The 23,909-nt window shown below is 39.9% G+C and overlaps 1 protein-coding gene across 2 annotated transcripts in view; it reads right to left on the bottom strand.

The window, feature by feature from the left end:
* The window catches only part of PRKN (parkin RBR E3 ubiquitin protein ligase), a 1,360,952-nt gene that overhangs the window by 1,049,195 nt on the left and 287,848 nt on the right, over window positions 1–23,909 (bottom strand). The window lies entirely within an intron of this gene.

The following is a 23,909-nucleotide window of genomic DNA, read 5'->3' on the forward strand; positions in this document are numbered from 1 at the left end:
GAGAGAGAGAGAGAGAGCGAGCATGAGCGGGGGTGGGGCAGCAAGTGAGGGAGACACAGAATCCAAAGTAGGCTCCAGGCTCCGAGCTGTCAGCACAGAGCCTGACACGGGGCTTGAACCCACAAACCATGAGATCATGACCTGAGCCGAAGTCAGACGCTTAACCAACTGAGCCACCCAGGTGCCCCAAGAAACAGACTTTTTTATTGTCTTATGCCCCTGGGAATATTAGAATATTTGTTCCAGTATTATGACGGTCTATCCTGACTTCTACAAAAATGCCAAAGTGAGATATAGATAATAATGACAATAATAATCTCCTCCCCCCCCCGAAACACACAATATACACATATATGCAGGTGCATGTATACACACACACAGACACACACACGTGTGTAAAAAAAGAAGCCATAATATTTATGAACTTTATCTGCCCCCAATTCTTTATTTCATAAGAATAATCTAGCAGGCTTCTAAGAAACCACAATTCTACCACATTTAAACCATATGGCTCAGATGGGGATAAAGTAGCCCTAACACACATATACGTTTGCACAAAAACATGTGCACACACACTTTGATACCTTGGGTGCAGGCTTTGACTAGGGTTGGCCAACCCACATTACATCCCAGTGGTTAGTGTGGTAGGTGTAAGAATTGGTGTGCAAGGGGTACCTGAGTGTCTCAGTCAGTTAAGCATCTGACTCTTGGTTTCGGCTCAGGTCATGATTCTCAGAGTTTGTGGGTTCGAGCCCCACATTGGGCTGAGCAATGACAGTGCAGAGCCTGCTTGGGATTTTCTCTCTCTCTCTCTCTCTCTCTCTCTCTCTCCCCCTCTCTCTCTGCCCCTCCCCTTCTTGTGTGCATGCTCATGCTCTCTCTCTTTCTCTCTCTCACATACAAAATAAATAAATAAAATTAAAAAAAAAAAAAAGGAATCAGTGTATAACCTGAGAGGGTCTGACAAGTGTCATTCCTAAGACTTTAGTGGCACCATTAAATAATAGACACTCTTTCCATTAGGTTTGCTAAGCTGGAAGAATGTAAGCCTGAAGCCTACAGTGGCCTTTCTGTCACCATACAGGTGCAGCCTACTTAATGAAGTAAACTCAGGAAGTATTGCTTAATGATTGCTGAATAATTCAACAAGTTCTCTTCATTTAGCAATTGTTCAGCAAGTTGAGAAAAAGAAGCAAACTCAGAAAGACCAAGGGACAGATTCAATATGTCTAAATCTAGTTTAAGCACCTGGATTAGGTCATGTCCAAGGCCAAAGTTAATATCAGTAATTCACAAATATTTGATCCAAGAAATTCCCTTTTGTGCTTAAGCCAGTTAGAGTTGGCTTTCTGCTTCTTGCAATTTAAAGAGCTCTGGCTAATACACTTTCTATGTGCATATGGCTGTATTGGGTATTTCGAGGTAGATGGGAAGTGCAGAAGCAAAAGACAAGCAAATGTAATATGGTCCTTGCCTCTGAGAATTTAAAATCTGATGAAAGAGATAAGCTATAATATAGAAAAATCCAAAGACTGCAATCCATGATAGCTTTCCATTTCTGTTAAGCAGGTCAGGGAAAGCTACAGACTCCAGGCTAGTATTTGGACCTTATCACCAACACTCAGTATTGGTGAAACACCACCCCACCTCCAACTTTTATTGAGGCACAACAGTAAACTCCACAGTTAACAAATATTTTTTTTCTCAAATTTGAGAAAAACAAATAAAACAAAGAATGATTCAATATGAAACCAATTTGCTATAAAAATTATATTTAATACTTACCGTATAAATATTTTAAAAATAAGTATCCCAGAATGCTATGTAATACAAATACAAAAAGCATATAAAGGGTTCCTTTTATTTATTTATTTATTTATTTATTTATTTATTTATTTATTTAGTGAGAGAGAGAGAGAGAGAGAGAGGGAGAGAGGGAGAGACAGAGCTCACAAGAGAGCAGGGGAGAGGGGCAGAGGGAGGAAGAGAGAATCCCAAGCAGGCTCCACACTCAGAACAGACCCTGATGCCAGGCTTGATCCCATGACCTTGGTTGGCATCATGACCTGAACTGAAATCGTGTTCTGCCGACTGAGCCACCTGAGTGTCCCACATACAAAGGGTTTCTAATAAAATTTTCTAACATCTGATTTATTGAGGTTTTTTTTCCCTCGTGTGATTAAAGCTTCACAAACACCAACCCCATTTTTCCAAACTTATTCTCAGATGGTAGGTAGTTACAATGTTTTGAAAAAAAAAATATCCACACATATTTCTCTGTTATTAGGAGTAATACAGTGTCAAATAGATCTTTCAGTTTCACAAAGGATATTTGTTTCTTGCTGTTCAGGGAAACCAATATGCAAATTCTTGTTTTTCTCTACCTGCTAAACCAAGCTAGTCTCTGATTATATGCCATGATGAGGTAAATGCCTCCATCCAGCCTGCTCTAACTGGTCCTTATTCATTCCTTCAGATGCTCTGGTTAGGTGGGCAATGGTCTAGTGGGCAATCTTTAAAATAAGTGAAAACTAAAAAGAAATTTAAAAAGACAATATGATTTTTTATTTAGGCAAAATATATTCTTCAGATGGGAACACAAACATGATTGTCAGGAAGGAGCCCAAAACGTGTCTGGAACAATCAAAATTCTCTGAGGGGGGTTCTTTGAACAAGAAGGTGGAAAAGCAGCATTTTCTCTCTCCGAGGATCCAGCCTAGAACAACCCAGGGGAAAGGGAGAACTGGACAAAAACTATTTGTTCTCATTTTGTTGATGAAACTCAGGGACAGTTAAAGCTCTAACCTCCAGAAGGAAGGTAGCAGCCAGAAAGCAGTTAGAATCAGAAAGGAGCCTGTCGGAGGCAGAGGTCCTGCAGGAGGAAGGCCCTCCTAAAAGGAAGGAAATGCTGGCTCACATCCAGGAAGGGGGTAAAGCAACAGGTGGCCGGCCTCCTAGACCTGGTTTGGTTTAGGCATATGGAAGAGGCAGGTGTAAATTCACAATTACACAGAGAGGCCATGAGTGAAAGAAGATAAGAGTTTAAATTTTTTAGGAAGCTAACAAAAATCAAAGGAGACTTGTATCTGCATGTTGAAAAGACCCAGGGTAACCAAGGGAAAATGGCCTGGCATCCCCAACAGCAAGATACCGCCGAATAAAGCAGGGGATTCTAGGGCCACAGGAGACTCTCTGGGGCAGCCAAGCAGAAAGACAGAGTCACTTACGCGGGAAGGTAAATCAGACTTAACCTCACATTTCTCCACATTAACATGCAATATCAAAATATAGGAAAATGGCGCCAGGACAAAACTCAAGGAAAGAGTGGCCTGAGAACGTCTTAGCAAAACTGGCCTTCAGTCTTAGCAGAACTGGCCAACATGTTTGGCCCAACACGTTGGGCCAAATATGAAACATTCCTGAAGAAAGTGGTAGAGATGCAATTTCTACCTAAGGGAAATAAACAGCAAAAGCCAACTGAGGGTAAGAACTGAAGATATTTAATGACAGACTAAGAATCAAGTTGGGGCGCCTGGGTGGCTCGGTCGGTTGTGTCCGACTTTGGCTCAGGTCCTAATCTCACGGTTGGTGAGTTCCAGCCCCGCATCAAGGCTCACTGTTGTCAGCCTGGCAGCACAGAGCTGCCTTTGGATCCTCTGTCTCCCTCTCTCTGCTCCTCCCCTACTTGGGCTCTCCCCAAAATAAATATTAAAAAAAAAAGAATCAAGCAAGTGTGGGGGTGAGGGAAACAGAATAGTATGCTTTGTCCTGACAATATATTGTTATTTCTTTAAATGGGAAGGTGGAAGGGGAAATGCAGGTAGACAGCATAGGAAATGAACCTCTAAAACAGAAGGAAAGCCTCTTTTCCCAAATACTTATGAACTAGTCATTTGAAAGAGACTGCACATTATGTCATAGTAGAACATCAATCAACTTCAAAGAAGAAAATACTACACGTTCTCTAATCAAAAGGCAATGCACCTAGAAACTGAGCAAACAGAAATGAACTAGTGGCTATTGTTTTTAAATTATTATTTTAAGTAACTTTTGCATCTATAGGATATTCAAAATGAAATCACAGAATATATATTAAGAGCACTGATGGGGCGCATGGGTGGTTCAGTCGGTTAAGCATCTGACTTCGGCTCGGGTCCTGATCTCGCAATTCACGGGTGCAAGCCCATGTTAGGCTCAGTGCTGACAGCTCAGAGCTTAAAACCTGCTGCAGATTCTGTCTCTGTCTCTCTCTCTCTCTGTCTCTCTCTCTGCCCCTCCCCCGCTCATGCTGTTTCTCTCTCTCTCTCTCTGTCTCTCTCACTCAAAAATAAACATTAAAAACATTAAAAAAAAAACCAAAGAGCATTGATAACGAAAACAGTACATATCAAAACCCACGGGACACAGGTAAAAGCAGTGTTCAGAAACAAAATCATAGCCTCAGAAACAAGCATTACTAAAAAGAAAGGAATAAAAATGATGTATTCACACCAAGGTATTATAGAAGAATACAGAACTATGATTAAATATATATAAACAATAAAAAGCTTTATTAAAAAGGCAGAAGGCATTTTAAGATAAAGTCAGAAGTAACTGAGGTAGAAAATGAGCAAAAACAGCAGAAATAGCAAATTAAAAAGCACATTCTTTAGTAGGGAATAACCCATAATCAATAAACTTCAAGCTAATATTATCAAGAAAAGGAAAGAAAAATGCAAACATATAAAATTAAAATAAGGTCCAGCAACAAATAGGAACATCAAAAGCAAGCAACTGCTTTGTATGATTCTTTGTATGTAAACTTAATGACTTGAATTAAATGGGCAATTTCTTTTTTTTTATTTATTTTTTAAAATTTCTATTTATTCTTTTTTTTTAAAATATAATTTATTGTCAAGTTGCCTAACATACAGTGTATACAGTGTGCTCTTGGTTTTGGGGGTAGATTCCCATGATTCATCACTTACATACAACACCCAGTGCTCACCCCCACAAGTGCCCTCCTCAATGCCCATCATCCATTTCCCCCTCTCCCCAACCCCTCTCTTCAACCCTCAGCTTGTTCTGTGTATTTAAGAGTCTCTTATGGTTTGCCTCCCTCCTTCTCTGTTTGTAACTATTGTTTTCCCCTTCCCTTCTCCCCTGGTCTTCTGTTAAGTCCCTCAAGTTCACACATATGAGTGAAAACATGATATGAATCTTTCTCTGCCTGACTTATTTCACTTACTTAGCATAATACCCTCCAGTTCCATCCACATTGGTGCAAATGGCATGATTTCATTCTTTCTCATTGCCAAGTAGTATTCCGTGGTATATATAAACCACAGCTTGTTTATCCATTCATCAGTTGATGGACATTTAGGCTCTTTCCATAATTTGGCTATTGTTGAAAGTGCTGCTATAAACATTGGAGTACAAGTGCCCGATATACATTAGCACTCCTATGTCCCTTGGTTAAATTCCTAGTAGCACTATTGCTGGGTCATAGGGTAGTTCTATTTGGAATTTTTTGAGGAACCTCCACAGTTTTCCAGAGCGGCTGCACCAGTTTGCATTCCATTATTCTTGAGAGAAAGAGACAGAGCATGAACAGGGGAGGAGCAGAGCGAGAGGGGGACATAGAATCTGAAGCACGTTCCAGGCTCTGAACTGTCAGCACAGAGCCCGACCAGGAGCTTGAAGCCAGGAGCTGTGAGATCATGACCTGAGCCAAAGTCACAAGCTTAACTGACTGAGTCACCCAGGTGCCCTGGAACAATTTCATAAGAAAATTCACCCAAACTGAATCAAGATACAAAATCTAAACAGACCAATTTCCACAGAAGCAAATAGCCAAATTTTTGATTTGATAATTCTGTAACTAGGTTTAAGTAAACTTTAGAGATCATTCCAGACTACTTCAAGCCATAGCACACAATGAGTATGCAACATTCTCCAACAAAAATATGTACAGGTAATTAAGGAAATTAGTATCCATATGTACTTTGTTGTGAAAAAAGACCTCCCTGAGCACAAGCCCCCTCCTCTGTTTTCCCCCCTCATTCTTAATCCCTTGTCCCTCTTGGTAAAAACACAAGTAGACCTCTCTCTTGTGAGGACTCTCACTTCAATTCACTACCTCAAGTTGTAAGACTCTGTAAGGTGATCCCCACCCCCCTCAAACAAAGAACAAAATACAAGTATCCACTCAGCTTCCCCGAATCAAAGCATGATAAATCCATGGTTGAATTTCATGCCTTCATTGTCGTGTCCACATTCCTGTCAGCAGCGTGATTAAAAAGGGATGTTTTGGCCAGTGTTGGGATGTTCTGAATTCAGATGCCCACGGCGATCTCACCCAGTCTCAAAGCTTGAAATACTATCTCTACTATAACTCCCAGATTTATCTTTTCCCCGCTTGTTCTTCTGTTCTCCATGTAGCAGGCAGATCAGATTTCTCCTTTTCAACCCTGAGTTATGTCATGTCAGCAGAAGTGAAAAGCCTTTCAATCCCTCACAAGGCCCAACACCATCTGGCCCCTGCATCTCCTAAAACTCCTGTCCACCCTCCTCCTCCTTCCAGGTTCTACTCCCTGAACCTCTGTCCTGCTGTTCCCTTCACCTGACCTCTCCTCTCCCTTGCAGCCCCAACACCACTCCCTCACCTTCTTCTCAATGAGGTCTGCCCACACGGCCTTATTAAAAATGACCCCTTCACTACCTATCCCCAGCATGTTTTATTTTTATCTATAGCACATGTCACCATCTGAAACACTGCATGTATTTTATGGATTCATCATGTTTATTCTGTCTTCCCCTTTAAAAAAATGTTCCAGGAGGCCAGGGATGTTTGCTTTCCATTGTGCTTAAAGCTGAATCCCCAGTGGCTAGAACAGTGGCTGACACAAACAGGTGCTCAAAACTATGAACTCAGTGAATATGGCATCGAATACATATTTGTCGATTGCTGTGTTGCTGGATTCAGGTTTCTGGCGAGCAAAGAGTAGACTGTTGCCTCAGAGGGAGAACTGGATCAAGCCACAGGCAACCACAAAGCTTGGATGGGGTGGCAGTGGTCATCTGGGTAGAATCAGCACAAAAATGTCACAGGGCTGGGAAATCATTGTGGTTTTTTTTCTTTTTCTTTTTGAGGATGGGGAAATGTCATGGAACATTTGAAGTAACGAGTTCTAGACTGTTTCTTAAGGATGCATAGAGGTGAGAGCAGGTCCATGAAAGAAAGAGACCAGGGGAAAAAACGGGAAAAGGTCATGAAGTGTTCTTCAAAGAAGGGCCAGCCTGGCTGCTAATGTGGTGACAGGCTGTCACTACATTCTCCACCCGCCATCTTTAAAAATGTATGATTTTTGACTCCTCTTTCTCCTTCTCTATCCACAAAGTCTCAGTTGCCAACACTCATCTATTTTGTTTGATGGCATTAAAAAAGAAACAAAAACAAAAACAAAAAGACACAGTCCACTCCATGATTCTGCCTAGCATTCCGGTAGGTTTCTCGTATCTTAATGGATAGAGATTGTTGCCAATTTGCTCCTTTATTTGTCAGTGTAGAAACAACCCACCTTTCCTCTTCCTCATTAGCAAAGAGCTCACTGCTTCTGCTCAAGGATCTTGTATCTGGAAATTTGCCAAATACCTTGTAGCATGTCCTCTAAAAGTCAATATAATACACTCACATTTCAAAATCTGGCAAAGGTTTCAAACCAACACTTAGGATGAAAAAATTAAAAATAAAGCCACACACAAAGTAATGAAATATCTTTAGAAACAGAGTCCAGTACTTGCTTCTTTTCATACATCTTTACCTAAATAAATTGAGACTAAAGCCAGGGAGCAGACCTACACTACTAATGCCAAAAGTGCTATTTGTTTGAGGTCGGATGAGTATACGTGTCATAAAGAGAGAATAATGCCAATGTGTCAGAAGATGTCCAAGCGCAAAGGTCAGTCACTACATGTGTCTTGAGGAGTTTCTGAAGCCTTTACGAATCAACTCAGAAAAGCTTGTTCTGACATGGGTACATATTCCAAAGGAGACATTATCCATCTTTAAATATCCTAAACCTCTAGTTATAACAGGGAATGCACTATTTCTGTAATGGTGAATCTTGCAAAACAGAAACGATTTAAAAAAAAAACAAAAAACCAGGCCCTCACTCAGAGCATTTCTACAGAGATCAGGCATAAGACTCACCTGTGGGGATTTTTAAAAAGTAGTCCCCATGTATCCACCTGATTTTCTCTGCATTCAGATATATAATAAATACTCATTCAAGAGTCCATTAATGACAACGTTCTGATGATTTAAAGAAGAATACATAGTATCTGTGCTCACAGAATTCACCATCTAGACCATGATGTGCAGTGGTGGGGAAAGCAGGTGTCAGGTGTTACAGACTGAATTGTGAACCCCCACCCCCACCCCCACCCCAAACTGATATGTTAAAGCCCTAATCCCAAGTATGTTATGATGTGACTGTATTTGGAGATAGGCTTGAAGAGGTGATTAATTTAAATGAAGCCTTTGGGTGGGCTGTAATCCCATCTGACTGGTGTCCTTACAACAAGGAGAAGAGACACCAGGGATGTTCAGAAACAGGAAAGACCATGCGAGGACACAGGGAGAAGGCAGCCATCTGCAAGCCAAGGAGAGAGGCCTCTGGAGAAACCAAATTTTCCAACACCTTGATCTTGGACTTTGGAGCATTCACAACTATGAGAAAATTATATGGTATTTTGTTATGGCAGCACAAGGCAACTGATACCCCAGATATGTAAATATATGACCGCAAAGCAGCAGAAGACAGTATAAGGGATGTGGGAACCACAAACAGGCAACACGACTTTCCTTTGTGGTTACAGATTCAAGATGGTGATCTGAAATCCATGTACATGCATAAATAACATCATTGCTCCCTAGGTAAGGATTTTACCTAATTCACCTTGAATGATAACAGCTCACATTTAATGAGTGCTTCCTATGAGCCAGGCACTGAACTAAACATTTTACATGTAGTAACTTACTTAACCTTCACTGCAACACTCTAGGATCATTGGCCATAACTATTCCAAATTTACGGAGGCAGACAGGAAGCAGAAGTCGAATGTCTTTGCTGGAGTCATAGTAGGGCCAGAAGTGGCACAGCTGACAGACCGAAAGAATCCCTACTCAGAACTGCCATGTATCCTACGTTAATGGCACTCTTGAATTTTCTAGGAAAAGGTTGTCTGTAAATCATTCTTCCAGAAAAACACACCACTCTGCTAGAAATCAGGCCAAGAGTTAGGAGATACAGACTATCCACACGAATTTTACACCTCTTACAATTAGTTCCTAGCAGTATTTGCCCATGGTAAATACTCTATGAAACATCATTTCTTAATTATTGGACTAGTTGTGCCTTTGCAAGCCCTGTGACCATACCCCTTGGTGTTTGACTCTCTTCTTCAATATAAGACTGAAATTAGCAGTCTAATCCCAACTCATGCACTGGCAACTCTATTTGAGAGAATAGATAAAAACCTACTGTCCACTGTCAGAGCTCAAGAGAAAAGTCTCAGGAGCCAGAATCAGTACCTTTATCACCCACTTCTGTGTCTCTTCCCCTCTCCTGATGGCTGTCACCAGAAAGCTCTGCACCAACAATTCCCAGCAGAGTCCTTTTGAAAACACAGATCCCACCCTACTCTGCCTCTCCCTCCCCGCCCCCAGTATTTTCATTTAGTAGGTCTGGGGTGGGTCCAGAAATCTGTTCTTTAAAGGTTCACGATGATTCTGATTCTCTGCCAAATTTGGACACCATGAGAACGTTGATCAAAAAAGTAGATTTTTTTTTTTTAGAACATTCCAAGTTTTAATTATTTTGTACTGATAGTTACTAGACCACATGATCTTAAAATTAGGGTTGGAAACACACCCACTTATACTCCCATCCAGACGTGTCCTTACCTAGTCCCAAAGCAACCCAGGTATTCTGTTTCCCACTCATTTAAAATCCCTTTATCTAAACCAACTGTGTCCTAGATGCTTATCTGATTAAAGTCTAGCTGCCAAGAGGTGGCTGGGCTTCAGCTAAATACTGCCTGGGTTCATCTGAATTTCAAAAACTCCTAAATTAATCTCCAAACAGGAACACTGTCCAGGGACATTTTTCAACTATAGGCTATCCGTTATTCCTGATGTACACCAAGTTATTGTAAGTCTTTTACAAAATAATACAAAGCAGGACAGTTCACTAAACAGCAAGTGTGGCCTCCCAAATTGTGGAAACAAACGTGATAATGTATATTAAATAAGATGATACTGTTATTATTGCAAATGTCAAGTTCATTACAGCAGATGTTTCAATGGAAGATCACTACTCATTAAAATCAAACAACCAATATGCCCTGAATTCACCATTTCATTTAATGTGTCAGCTTCAATGCTCCAGGGAGTCAATCAGAATTGTCTTCCCTGTAATTGTCATAGGATTATTATGTAACAAAGGATCAAGTTTCAATTCTTATCGCTTGCTAATCATGATAATTAAAATGTGACTGAAGAGTTAATAAGTGACACAGAGGCTATAAAATGTACTATAAAACACTTTACAATTTTATGCATATTGCTGGAGGCATCATTTTAATTCCAAAAATAGATGATGTTACTATTAAGGAAAAAATATTCAAAATTGAAAATATGCAACAAAACAAAACAACATAAAACAACACTTAGCTGATTTGTTGATGTCATGCTAGAGCCTGGGACCACTTAGCACCCTCTGACTCTCCAGGGAAATGTGACTTTGTTACATTTACAAGGTTTTCTATTCCTTAGGGACCAGACATTTTACACCTCTTACAATTAGTTCTTATTATGATTCACATCTTTGTCAAGAACAAAAGATAACCCAAGGGTTTGTTGTATTACTCAGCATGCCAGTATGGTTTCTAACTCATCCACATTATCTCAGCTTTCCTTTTTGATCTCTCTATATAAAATTCCTATTTTCATATGTTTTTCTTAACTGGTTTTATCATCCTCTTTATTCCCTCATTAATTTGTTATATAATTGATCTTAAATAGATGTATTTAGAAAGGATAGTATGCAGATCTCCCTCAAAGTTAGCTATATTGAGAAAATAAAATTTAAGTGAATAGTTGAAAGTAAAAGTGTTGAAAGAATGTCTGGCAAAAGTTACCAGTAAGTGTCTTAAAAATATGAATTCTTTTCAAGGCACCTGGGTGGCTCAGTGCGTTAACTGCCCGACTCTTGATCTCGGCTCAGGTCAGGCTCTCAAGGTTCTTGAGTTCGAGTGAGCCCCATGTTGGGCTCTGCACTGACAGCTCAGAGCCTGCTTGGGATTCTCTCTCTCCCCCCCCCCTCCCTCTCTTCCTATCTCAAAATAAATGAACATTTAAAAAAATATATGGATTCTTTCAAAGCCACATTTAGGACATGTCTTTAAAACAGATTAGGCAATGTTAAAATGTCCAGCTCATTAAAGGTCCCTAAATCACTCTGTTCTAGCTGTAATTTGCAAATACACCGCCATCCTGGGCCAAAGGGATAAAGAGGAGCAAAGGTGTAGCAGGAGCTATTTATGAATAGAGTTGGCCATAAAGCCTTGGACAGGTTGGCAAATGCACTTCAGGGTGTAGAGTTTAATTTTTATGTGGAAATCTCACAGATTACTATTTATATCTGAGCATGTTCTAAATAGCCTGGAAGGATCTGGAGCTGATGCCCCACCTGGACCATGTACATCATCATCTATTCCTACTTTAGACATCTTTCCCTTTCACTAGGGTTACTAGGTTCTTACTTCATAGACGGATTATTACAATAAACCCTTATCTTCTCTCCTCCCCCAACCCTGTCACTATTGGTTCTATTTCACCAAGTAGGCTCTCATAAGTCTCTCGCAAAGGTGATAATTTACTTCTATGGAGGTTAACGTCCATCACTTCTTCCAGCACTACCTTCCATTCCTCCCTTATTCCCGGAACAGCAAACTCCTCCCTTTATGTTGGCACACCCCCATCCCACTGCATGTTGCTTTACTGTGACTGTGACTATCAATGGTGGTGAAATCATCTGAAAATGTCAGTTCTGTAGGTCAAACTTGGTAGAATATGAGCAAATTCATGAAACTCAACATATATCATTCTTTTCATAACACTAATTTAATCCAATCTTTTATCAAGCATATTATTTAAAGTTTTATTACCAGTTATGAATTTAATATTGGCTTCTTCTAAATCAGAGCATAAAATATTTTGCCTGCTTAGATTACATATGTAGGACAAAATTAACAGGCCAACTGGGATTCTCAACATACTGACTAGAAACCGCTTTTGGAGAAGATAACTCAGAGAAGAATTTAAAATCAATCCCACAGCAAGTAAAATCAACTTCTTTTCCAAGTATTCAGTCATATGGGAGTAAAAGAAGCCGTGTGGCATTTTCTTTTCATGGGGCATGTGAAGCCATGCTGCTTTCAAGGGGGTAAATAAGATAAGCTGATTTTATTTTTACCAGTGAAGAAACTTTTCAATAAAGCAGTTTGCATCGACTCAGCATGGTTAACAAAGTAACATTACCAGTGAAAATAAAATAATAGATTAGCTGCACAATCTAGGCATTTTGTTTTCAGAAGGACTTCTCTCACACTCTCCTTGAGAGAGCCATGAATGCCTGCTTCCTGAAAAAGAAAACCTCCCTGCTGTTTTTTCTGCCCCTGCAGAGATGACTGGCAAAGAATAAGGTCTTTTTCTTTCTTTCTTTCTTTCTCTTTCTCTTTCTCTTTGTCTTTTCATTTTCCTTTTATTTTTTTCCAGGTGGAGATCAATTGGGGACTGTCCTAGCCACCAGAAGTTTTCTGTCCCCCATCATGGTCCCACTCCCCAGAGTTTATCCCAATTCTTGAGTACAAGAAGAATTCAATTCTTGTGAATTCAGAAATAGACTAAAAAATATGTCCAAAAAAGCTGCAACTAAATTATAACTAACCATTCAAATGGAAAGACCATCCCCTTAATCTAGCTGTTTCCCACATTTGGGGAGGAAAAGAATGCCCTCTCCAATTCGGTTCCTGATTGAAAGCTAGGGCCCAGGCTGTCCCCCTTGCTAAAAAACCTCCTTTTGTTTTCTTTTTTACTGTCAGAAAGCCTGCCTCCAAGGAAAGCACTGTGCATATCAATGAAGAAAAAGGAGAGCAGAGGTGATTGAAACTGAAGATTATTTTTTTTCCCCTGTCATTTAAAGGGTTCTCTGTGAATCATGACCGCTTTTGTGATTCCCTTTCAAAACACATTCTTTGCCAGTTCCAAACCAGGAATCCTTTCCTTAGTGATCTGTTCAGCTATCCTGGAGGCCGGCTGTGTCCTCTGCAGGGTTGAGACACATAAAAGTTCAAGGTAGTCAGTTTTCTGCCCAAATCAGCAGAATTTAAGGCTCATGAGGAGGGGAACAGAAGGAAAATAGGGGAAGAGAGGAGATGATACTTTGGCTTGGTTTCCTGCTGAATCGAGCACAAATGAAAACAATAATTCCGGAGGCTTAAATTGGGGGGCTATCATTACAGACTCATAGGAAAATGAAAAGGAGAGAAATGAATATATTTATATAAGCCCTTTAAGGTCTTTCTTATAATAACCTACCTAAAACCACATATCATTTTAAATTATAAACCTCTGCTTTAAGACAAATATTGTGGCATTTGGTTTTAAGAAGTTAACTTTTCAGGGATATTTTAGAAGATAAAAATTATAAGACAAGTGGAAAAACAATCTGTTAGGCATTTAAAAAATGTGTTTCAAAACAAAGATCTTACTTTAAAAGATATGACCAGGTTAATCAGGAAAACAAAAATATGAACAAAATAGTAAACCTTGAAATTTATGCCTATAGATTCTATACCAGAATGACTATTAATTAATCATTAACAAATGTACTTTCTATATAAAAGATGTCTGCTTAAATAGAGCTATATAAGAAACAAGATTTTTTTTTTCAATTCAGCTTAACATCATGTAACAGATGTTAAGTTTTTTCTTTTCTCCACCCCAAAGGGGACTGTAATACTGTTTGAGATGACAATTGTCAACTGTGAGTTGTGAATGTGAGTAATAAATTATAGAAGCTAAAACATATCATTGTTATTTAATAATCCTTTTTAAATATCACTATCATTTAAATACCACCTGCAATTTGGTTCAGGTCATGATCTCACTGCTCATGAGATTGAACGTCTCATTGGGCTCTGTGCTGACAGCATGGAGCCTGCTTGGGATTCTCTCTCTTCCTCTCTCTCTCTGTCCTTCCCCCACTCATGCTCTCTCTCACTTTCTCTCTCTCTCAAAATAAATAAATAAACATTAAAACACACACACACACACACACAGTCTGAATCTGTTAACCCTGATATTCCTTTAGACCATGAAATTCCCTTCGCTTTTAAATTAAACTGAATGTTTGACTATTGAGAAAGAAATTTCCTGCAAAGAAAATTATATTATTCTTTTTTCACAGCTGAGATGCATATTTTCTGACTTAAAAGGCAACACTCATAGAAAGGAAGTTGCTTATGAGATGAGATTTTAATTTTGTTAGAAACAGAATAGTAAGCTGAACCTACTAAGAACAACGCCAGAGTACTGACTACAAATGATTAACAGTTATTAAAATCAATGTCAGAATACTCGGACAATAAATCACACGCTAATAGGCTCAAAGTAAATTTCTGGAGCTGAACGCCCCTGAAGCAAATTGCTGAACTAGTGCAATGTCCTGCTTGAAGGAGAGTATGTCTAGAGCAAGACCCGATCCAGAACATATCCTATGCCGAGGAGTCTGGGAAACAATGAATAATAAACAGAACAGGAAGGGGGGGGGGGCATGGCCCTCACTGTGGAGTGATATGTATGGAATGAACATATGTTCACTTTCATGACAAGTTCGTGTTTGAACAACAATCAAAGGAACAAAGTGGACTAGAAACTACTTAACTGACCTATACTGCCCAACTTTCCATAGAATTCTAGTAAAATAATGAGAAGAGAACCCATCCCCTTGGTCTTGAATGTCTTAAATTAAGACAATTGAGCAGGATCCTTTCTTACTACTACGAACATTCACAATGATATGTTAAGTACAGTTGTGCTTTCTAGAGGCCAGTACTTGATAGATAACTTCTTTCAAAGCTGAATTTCAAATTAAATTTTATCGCCTATGATTTTATTTATGCCCAACAAGGAAAAAATTGAGAACAATACGCTTACAAGTGGGTAACCCATGTACTGAACAGGAAATATAGATATCCCTATTTGGGATTATGTGTGTGTGTGTGTGTGTGTGTGTGTGTGTGTGTGTGTGTGTGTGTTTATTTTAGAGAAAGCGAGAGAGAGCACACAAGCAGGGGAGAGGGGCAGAGGGAGAGACAATGAGAATCCCAAATAGGCTCCACACTGAGAATCCCATAAGATTGGCTCCATCTTATGACCATGAGATCATGGCCTGAACCTAAACCAAGAGTCAGATGCTTAACCAACTGAGCCACCCAGGCACCCCCATATTTGGATTATATTTACACAAATGGAATGCACAAATTTGCAGACAAGAAATTAATAAAAGGAATCAACTTTTTTGGAGTAGGACATTTAAAAAATCTTTGAGAGGATGAGGGACTGGTGGTTATTTAATCAGAGTTTAATAAATGTACTGCTGGCAATATATTTTCATGCTTTTATGTAGAAAATCTGATACCAGGATAATGCGGACAAAATGTCTAGAATGTTACATAAGCACAAATTTCTTAAATATGCAAATTTGGAGATTCTTGTGTACAAAAAAATAGGAAAAACCAGTCTCGTACGTAGCTCATGTTGAAATAAGTATTTCTACATCTCATGGCTATAAAATTGGCCAAAAAACCCTGAAAAACCTCTCTGCAGTTGATTTACTTGTCATTTTTTTAGTCCTTGATATCTGGGAGTCTGAACAAATGAAGAGTCCTTATCAGCTTTAGTGAGTGCGGCACACGGCTTGCAAGAGTATGTGATTTACGGAGCCACAGGTCCGAGTCCTGAAGAGTCTACACATTTGAGTTAGCCACCTTCGGGGTGCGGTGGAGGCAAATGAGATTCTTGAAAGGGGTGCAAAATACAGAGAGAAAACAGACCAAAGTTAAGAAGCTGCCTCAGATAGTAACTAATTAGACAGCAAGGGATCACTGACAACCTGAAACAAGAACAGAAAGACAACAAAATTTGGCTCATGGCAAACTTTATACCTTGGCTTTTTGATTCTACCTGGCTTCCTCTCCAAGTTCCTTCAAAAGACCATTGCCTAAGTCACTCTCCTACTGTTTCATAACATTACCATGGCTCTTTGCCCTGGCTTTTGTTCAATGTATGGATTAAATTCAAATTTTAGTATTTCCATTCGAGCCACCTTTGCATGTTTCTTTTTTTTTTTTTTTCTTAAAGGAGTAGATCTTAGACATCACCTATTGTAACAGCTTCATTTTGTCCAGACTTGGAGCACAGAGGTTCGAGCCAGGGAGGGGGAGAGACAGAGCCACACACAGGATGCTACGCTGAACCCCGCAGGCCAGGGACACTGGGAAAGGGAGGTTTCAGATACAGAGCTGATGGCTTCAGGAGGTGGGCAGAGCTTGTTGTTCCATAATATATACTTAAAACATAAGGATCATGAATATTGGTCTTACATTAAGATCATTTCTGTGCTAGGTAAGGGCAAGCAGGTATGAACTGCCGTTAGGGCAAATGAATTATGATTATCATAAACATTACATTCCCCAGTGAACATTTGATGTTATATTTCTTTATTTATTTTTTAAAGTTTATTTATTTATTTTGAGAGAGAGAGAGAGAGAGAGAGAGAGAGAGAGAGAGAGAGAGAGAGAGAACTATGTGTGTGCAGGCGGAGGGACAGAGAGAGAGAGGGAGAAAGAGAATCCCATGAAGGCTCCACACTGTCATTGCAGAGCCCAGCCCAAAGCCAGGCTGGAACTCACTCATGTGAGATCATGACCTGAGCCGAAATCAAGAGTCAGATGCTTAATCGATTGAGCCACCCAGGTGCCCCAAACATTTGAAGTTTTAAAAGAAAACTATCTTATAAAATAGAATAGAAAGTGTGAAGATTATACCGTATGCACATAGTGAGCATTCGTACAATTATTATTGACGCCCATCTAAGAATTAGGCTGTCTTCCAAAGCAACGGATTTTCTATCACTGGAGATGTATTATATACGACTATTATTTGTTGTTAAAATTTTGGTTTTACAGACCAGTAAAAACTATATTGTTGTACCAAACAAGATAAAGGATATCTGAGACAAAGGAATAGTTCAAAATATTCGCTTAATTTTCCTTCTCTTCTTAATGTTTCTGAAGTTGAGGATGAGAAAAACCTTGCCAGCCATTCTGCAGAAGAATAGGTTTAACACAACTACCATTACCTAGGTTGACGGAAAAACTGCAAAATGAAGAGTGGGCTGAATCTGCAGCACTACAAATATTTAAACTGTAACGTAAGTGTAATCTCATTTTCTTATTGTGCAAACGTATTCCAACACAGTGATGCAGCACCAATAGGAAGCGATTGTGTGCAGGCAATGAAGTGCCCCAGGGACAGGAGGTAGATGAAGGCGGTTGGAGTTGCCACATTTTCAAAGGTAGAAACAGCAGGTGAAGACCGCCCTGGAAGATACTCACGAAGGACCATCCCTCGTGTACCTGAACACCTTCATGTCACATTCCTACTTTAACAGTAGCTGTTTAACACCCAGTGATATGTAATTTAATTAAGAGGTTAGAAAAAAAATCCCTCAAATGTAACTAAAGAGGAAAGGTATTTTGAGAATATATCATTCAGAACATGTTGAATAATGAAAAGTCTTCATAAACTATGTTCAAGAACATGGATAATAGGCATCTTTCCACCGAATCCTGCTGTTTGGTGGCACTGAATTTTAAACATTTAAAATAAGAATATTAATAGGGGCACCCGGAGGGGCTCAGTCAGCTGAGCTTCTGACTCCGACTCTTGATTTCAGCTCAGGACGTGACCTCACAGTCCTGAGATTGAACCCTGGTTGGTCTCCGCACTGAGTGCGGAGCCTGCTTGGGATCCGCCCCTCCCCCCATTCTCTCTCTCAAAACAAACAAATAAATAAACAAACATTAAAAAAATAAAAAAATAATAATGCCTTTAACTGGGCCATGCATTCCCTAGTTCCCCAAAGGCTTCATCCCTATCTAGGATTTTATCTCCACTAACACGCACTTTGAAATACCTGGCTGGCAATTGAGGACACGTGTGCTGATGATCCTGGGTCTGCATTTACACAAGGTCTAATGGCCACCACAACAAAATTGTTGAGGGTTAGTATTTGCACATTCTGTTCTATTTTTCTAAATGATATTTTTAAATCAAAAAAAACAAAAAAACAAAAAACTTGATTTAGGTACCATACATTTTCCCCACCATATGATTCCCTAAGCCTCCACCCGCCAACCGCACCCAGCGAATCAAGGATTACCCTGGCGGTGCTGTCCGCGTTCTGAAGGAGACTGTCCTGTGCGAAGAAGTGCTACGGATGGCTAATTGCCTGATCAAGTCTGCTCAGTCTGTGCCAAGAAGAAAATTATGTCTCTGCCTGTAGCTGGAAGCAATACACTGAATTATTTCTCGCATTCTCGTTTTCACAGCTACATGCCTTAAAAGCAGCAGAATACGTTTATTTTATTTGGAAGCATCTTGATAAATGAAGTTAATCCTGCTCTCAGGTAGGAAAATTGTGTGTGTGTAGTGTGTGGGCAATACTTCAATCAATTTTTCCGAAATTTTGATTTCCAGACGTTTCCTTTAGCTAGATACAAAGTTTATTGACTATATTTTCCAATCCACTTATTTTTTTTCTGGCCTTATTCCTAATAATTCAGGTACTTCCTCAGACCAGACTGAGGCTAATACTTTACATGTCTACAGAGCATCTCAGGCACACTCTCCCCTTCCAGAATGGCAATGTGAACAAAAATGTACCAGGTTCTGTGCACAGATTCTGTACACAGAATACTGAAAAGCTCTAAGTACGTTTAAATGAATCAACTTAATCATCGACAAAATAAATTATTTTTAAAAAGGATGGAAGTCTTTGAAAATATATGGTCCAGTTTTAAGAGCGAAACACAGAGCAGCCCTCTAAGTTAAGCAGCTGTTTTAAATGTGTAGATCTTCCGCTCCAGTATCTTAACAGCTGGAAGAAATTACAGTCCAGAGAGACATGTGCATAATTTGAATTAAGCAGATGCAGGCTGTGAAGAAAATCAAACATCTCAGGGTAATAGATGCAAACAATATTACTGAAACTCCAAGGGGTTTTTATTTGTTTTTTTTTTTCATAATGATGGCAACCGTTGCCATTCTTGTGATACAAACTACCTATACCAATTAAAATAGTGATTCTTTTCTGTTTTTCACCCTTCCAGAAGTCCAAAAGAAAACATGCCAACTTCTACACCGAAGCCACGACACGGTCATCTCTGGACGCTGGATGCCGCCATTTTACAACACTCTTTGAGACAACATGTTGATTTGGTGCTGGCCTCGGCTGCCTTTACTCCTATCGGCTGCCCTAAATTTTCTGAAGGGATCCATACTGTGCAAAGCATCCCGAACTAATCATGTTGTCACATGCTTGGGGGGCGGGGGGGGGGGCAGGAATAGGAGAGAGGAAGGGTGAGAAACGACAAAAAAGTTAAGAAACATTCGTTCTCTAGAAATGGAGTAACTTAAATGTTGTCTTCCAATTTAAAATGAGTCTGACCCACTTTGATGACCACAGGTGTGCATTTAAAGTCCCAAGTTGCTAAACACTTAGGGCCAGATGGTGCCCTTTGGAATGAAAGCACTCTCAAATGGAGCGGGCCAGGGAACCTCAGTGTGCCCTGACTGTAATAGCATTTCCACCAGAGTATGCCCTTTACTTTTACGGCTTTCTTTTCCAGCTCCATTTATGAAAGTGTTTACAGATCTTCGATTTAGAAACTAAAAGAGTTAGTATTCACACACCAGGCAGTCCAAACTCCACGTATGAAAGTAACAATTACATTTTATACTTTGTCCCCTTAATAGTAGACTTCTCCGTGCTCTGTGATCTCTTGATTATTGATATGAAACAAACTAAATATGAATATCAATAGGCACTTGGAGAATAGTCTGGCAGTTCCTTAGTTAAATGTATGTTATCATGTGTCCCCGCAGGACCCAGAAATTCTGCTCCTATTGCATCCTGAAGGCAAACTAAAATATATGTCCATGTGCACAAATATTTGAATGCATATATTATTTATATAATGCATGCATTCTTTATAATAACTAAAATAAATTAAAAATTAACATAAAAGCTAAAATTGAGCATGGAGGAACTTAGGCATTTTATATGTATTTGTTCAGTCTTTACAAAAATACAAGAATAGGGGTGCCTGAGTGGATCAGTCGGTTAAGTGTCCAACTTTGGCTCAGGTCACGCATGATCTCATGGTTTGTGGGTTTCGAGCCCCTCATCGGGCTCTGTGCTGACAGCTCAGAGCAAGAAACCTGCTTTGGATTCTGTGTCTCCTTCTCTCTCTGCTGCTCCCCCACTTGTGCTCTGTCTCTGCCTCTCAAATAAATAAACATTAATTAAAAAAATACAAGGAGGTTACATAGATAAACCACTGTATAATAATACCACTTTTCTTATTCTCATTTTCCACATGAGGAAACTGAGGCACAGAAAGATTGAGCAAGTTCCTCAGTTCATAGCCAGCAAGTGGGACAGTTAGGAGTTTGAACCCAGGCAGTCGGGTCCTGGAAGCCCAGCTCTTGACGCTGGAACCCCATGCCCAAAGGACACTGCCACGGTGTCCCAGTGGGTGACAGACCACCTTTGGGAGGTGAGATGACAGGTGACTTTCATTTTCCTGCCTTTGTCACTTTCTTTTTTTTTAATTTTTTTTTTTTTTCAACGTTTTTAATTTATTTTTGGGACAGAGAGAGACAGAGCATGAACGGGGGAGGGGCAGAGACAGAGGGAGACACAGAAGCGGAAACAGGCTCCAGGCTCTGAGCCATCAGCCCAGAGCCTGACGCGGGGCTCGAACTCACGGACCGCGAGATCGTGACCTGGCTGAAGTCGGACGCTTAACCGACTGCGCCACCCAGGCGCCCCATGCCTTTGTCACTTTCAAACTCCTTATATAATCAACTATGACCTATATAAGAGAGACAGAGACAGAGAGGGAAAGGGAGAAAGGACTATTTTGCACAATAAGAAATAACTGCTTATTGCCCTCCTGATTTTGGAAATTTTCTGGAAATTATAGCATAAAGCATTACAGTGTGAGGTCAAAATTTTAGGGATAAATTTAAATCACACTGAATCCCTTATCTTTTATTAGTTAAAAGGTTGTAGTGGTAAGAATGTGGTGGTCCTCTTAGAATGACTTCAAGTTGGAAAGCTTAGATCCGTGGGTCCCAAACTGAGCATGTCTCTGTCGCCTACAGAGTCACCCAGGGAGCCTGTCAGGGTATCTTCATGCAACTGCCAGAGATTCAGGGAGATTTGGGGAGGCCTCTCCATTCTCTGCAGGCCTCAAACACCTGCATTTATAGCAACCTTCCCCACCTCTACTCCAGGAAATTCTGATAAAGGGAGCCTATGGCAAATATTTGGAGAAAAAAAATATGGTACCATTATTTTTAAAAGAAACCACCAAAGATACTATATTAAAATGTAGGGGACATTAAACAGAACAAACCTCTGTAGCTTTGGGTCATGGAAAGCATCAGCAAAATTAACAGCCACTAAGAAGTAGAAGAAAATGAGGCTACTTTAATGGCTTTAACTGTTTAGCACTTTTCTAGAGCCGGACAAATCTGGGATGCCTAATTCTCTACTTATGTACCCTTCTTTCCCGTTATTAAATTTGAAGAAAGAGAGGTGCAAAGTTAAGCCAAACCACGTGATCAAACTCAAGTTAAAAGTGAAGTCAAATCTGGGGCGCCTGGGTGGCGCAGTCGGTTAAGCGTCCGACTTCAGCCAGGTCACGATCTCGCGGTCCGTGAGTTCGAGCCCCGCGTCGGGCTCTGGGCTGATGGCTCGGAGCCTGGAGCCTGTTTCCGATTCTGTGTCTCCCTCTCTCTCTGCCCCTCCCCCGTTCATGCTCTGTCTCTCTCTGTCCCAAAAATAAATAAAAAACGTTGAAAAAAAAAAAAATTTAAAAAAAAAAAATAAAAAAAAAGTGAAGTCAAATCCACTACTCCAGTCCTACTAAAAGTGAGCATCCCTCTCACCCTCCTCCCCATCAGGACACACTTCCCAGCAAGAGTCCACCACCAAGGTCCTCACAACCTATTCTGACGGCCAGAGAGAATCTGCTTAATGCACCTCCAGGTAATTGCTAATAACTTAGGAAGGATACTCACTTGGCAACTTCATTACACACAATGTGTGATTAATGACAAGCTATGTATTAGGAAGGAAGGAGGAAGCGTTTGAGTGCCTGGCTCGTGCCAGGCGCTCTGTGAGGTGCTCCGCAAACACTTTTATTTAACTCTGGCAACAGCTGCAAGGTCAATATTATTATCCCTGTCTTCTCAGGTAAAGAAATGACGCTATGTGGATATTAACTAACTTGCCTGCCATCCATGACAAATAGGTGACAGATCTAAGAGCCAGTGTCATATATGTTGTCTTTCTCCTCTTGCACCAAATGGCATTGCCGCTGATGGGAGAGGCTGTTTGTGAATGCACATAACCAGTAACTGACCCAGGTATGTGGCATTATCTGTGAAATAATAAAATATGTAAATATTGACCAAGTAAATGATGATACCAGGTCAGACACTAGAAAGTTATCAAATGCATTTGATTTACTATATACAAAGTATCCTCAAAGACCCCAGTGAATATATTTCACATTTAAAGGTCTTGACCTTCGGGGCACCTAGGTGGCTCAGTCGGTTAAGCCTCTGACTTTAGCTCAGGTCATGCTCTTGTAGTTTGTGAGTTCAAGCCCCACGTTGGGCTCTGTGCTGACAGCTCAGAGCCTGGAGCCTGCTTCAGAAAATGTGCCTCTCTCCCTCTCTCTGCCCCTCCCCAACTTGTGCTTTCTCTCTCTCTCTCTTTCAAAAATAAATAAATATTTTTTAAAAATTTAAGTCTTTGACCTTCATTCGAGTATCTAGTATGCCTTGATAACAAGCGAACCTGGATCCAAAATTTCATTACCTTTTCAAACGTATTCCCTAAGGAGGAATAACTAAAATCAAATTGGCATCCGGCAAGCACTGAAACATAAAGGATTTTGATAATTAATTTTCCAGCAGAACTGTTCATATTTTACCTGACTAACCTTCAGTCTCAAAAATACTCATTGAGAAAACAAATCCAATCACAAGTTAGCAAAATCTTACATTTTCTACATAAGACAACAAAGAACCTTTCTTGGAGAACACACACAATATTATACTTGGTGATTTAAGCAATATCATAAATAATTATATCTTATTCATATTTGAAAAAAAAATCATGAAAAATGTTTCAGCTTACAGTCCTGTTTTTTTTTTCATATGTTTATTTATACAGTCTGCTAATCCTCAGTAACATGGATTAATCTCAAAATATGCCAAAATAAAAAAGTTGGGTTGCGTAAGAAAGCTGTCATATCATATCATTTATTTAAAGTTTAAAACATGCAAATTACTAGCATTCCATCATACTCATGGGATAGTAGATGTGTACACAAAAAGGGTATTAAAAATCTGGATGACAATGGCAAATTTCAAACTTCAGGATCAAAGTTAAGTCTCTGGGGAAATGAGGAGAAGAAGAGAATCAGAGAGAAGTATATGC

This window comes from Neofelis nebulosa, chromosome 6 (assembly GCF_028018385.1).
Source record: "Neofelis nebulosa isolate mNeoNeb1 chromosome 6, mNeoNeb1.pri, whole genome shotgun sequence".
Lineage (NCBI taxonomy): Eukaryota > Metazoa > Chordata > Mammalia > Carnivora > Felidae > Neofelis > Neofelis nebulosa.